The sequence below is a fragment of the Olea europaea genome, unplaced genomic scaffold (assembly GCF_002742605.1).
Source record: "Olea europaea var. sylvestris unplaced genomic scaffold, O_europaea_v1 scaffold1478, whole genome shotgun sequence".
In the NCBI taxonomy this organism is placed as follows: Eukaryota; Viridiplantae; Streptophyta; class Magnoliopsida; order Lamiales; family Oleaceae; genus Olea; species Olea europaea.
Genome location: NW_019232340.1, coordinates 18,856 through 20,878, shown reverse-complemented (window position 1 = coordinate 20,878; position 2,023 = coordinate 18,856).

Genomic DNA, 2,023 nt, shown 5'->3' with positions numbered 1-2,023 from the left:
TCCGATTTGAGAACTACTTCCATTTTCTTGGTTGAATAGAAATGCACTGCCTATATTATTCGACATAGAAATAACTTGAATTTGTTGCGTGTACATTTCTCTACATTAATTATAGAAGTTAAGAACTATTAGTCAAGAAGTGCACAGCTCAAAAAATAAACAAATATATGTATAAAAAATTGTTTACTTCTGGTTTTCTCAAAAGTATTTTTATATTTAAATCAACCCCCCTCCGGCATTATCGGCTCCCCCTCAAGATTCTGTTACTCGTAATGCACTAACAAGGGGCGCCCACAGAACTGTTGCATTAATTTTCAAATCCCAATTATTTTATTATTTACAGACATTCTTCCCAAGGTCAGAGGTCAATAAATAAAAAATCCAGGAAATGGTGTTGACTTTTGATCATTCTTACATATCACATTCAGGTTAATGGATTCAAGCTTATCATCGCGATCATGTCAAGCTATAGTATTCCGACAAATGATTGGATAATATCGCCCAGTTGAAGGAACTTAATTGGTTGGTGAATTCAAGTGCAACGGGGCATAATGAGACTTAAACCTTAGGCATGTGTTATAAGCCAACAAATCATCTTTTTGATTGGTTGGTTTAGATGGTGCTATCGTCAAGGAGAACACTTCCTCTGTACTGCCATGCTTATGTTTTCATATAACATCTCGTATACTCCAATTTCTACCTCTATTAATAGGGTATTGGGTATGTATGTTGAGCTAATATGTCTAATCTATTTGATACGATACACAAGCTATTTTGACTAAGTCAAGGAGTACTTTCAACTCATCCAATATAGATTTCAGGTTGGGAGTAACACTTTCTGTATAAAGGGAAGCCCATCTTTGATCTCCCCTCCAACCCGATTCTGGGTGGCCTTGGGCCTCAAGATATGAGGAGGCCTTAAAAGAATTTTGAAAGCCCTGAAGAGGTTATTATTTGTAAAAAAATTTCACATTAGATATTTTTCAGGAAGATGTAATAGTGCAAATGAAGCAGAAGGTGTCTCCCACCCAATAAAGGTCTCAAATTTTTCAAGACTGACCCTAATGAATTCCATTCATTCAAATTTAGCAGAGAGTTCTAAACATTTTTGGCCTATTTTTCTATCCACTTTATTGAACAAAGAATGTCTATCGTCGGCAAGAACCAGTACTAGATCTTACCTATTCTAATTTCAAGATTTAGATTTTAGAGAAAATGGAGACAATGATAGGGAATTGAAGAAATTTGGTTGCTAAAGGCAATATTTTGGTCGCTAAAGATTTCTAGCAACGAAAAACTGTGATTGCTGATTCACCGTACAACCAACAAGAAGTGGTTGCTAAATGGCAAGCATTCAACAACCAAACAATGGTCGGTAAAGGTCTTGTTTTAGTTTGGGGTGTTTTAGTTTTTTCTACTTTATATCAATTCACTCTAAGTGATTTGCTCGCTCGAGTTGTTGTAATACATTCGAGATATTAAATTGTATGAAATTCTCCAGCGTATCAACTCAAAAATTGGACCCAATTTCAAAAATACTTCCATTTTCTTGTTTGAATAGAATTGCGTTGCCTATATTATTCAACACAGAAATAAATTGGATTTGTTGCGTGCAGGGGTGCACCTAGACTTTTACTACCGTGGGGTCAAAAATTTAAATATAATTTTTTAAAACAGCATAATATTAATGAAAATAAGTTAATACATATTTTGATACTTTAAAAAACGTCGTATAATTACATCATTATCAATATTATTAAGCAAATTTTACTACTTGTACAGTTTTGTTTACAATTTCGTAAGTGAATTAAAATAAAATTCAAGTTTAATCCATAAAGTAAATGAAATTCAAATTTAAAGAAAATGTAATTCGAAAGTAATTTAAATTACATTTAATCCGTAATGATCCTAAAAAAATTTATGCCATAATCCATGTAAATTTTCTAATAAAATGATATAAATGAAAATTTATCGTGTAAAAATAATAAACATTAATGAAATAATTGAATTTTTTAAAAGAAAA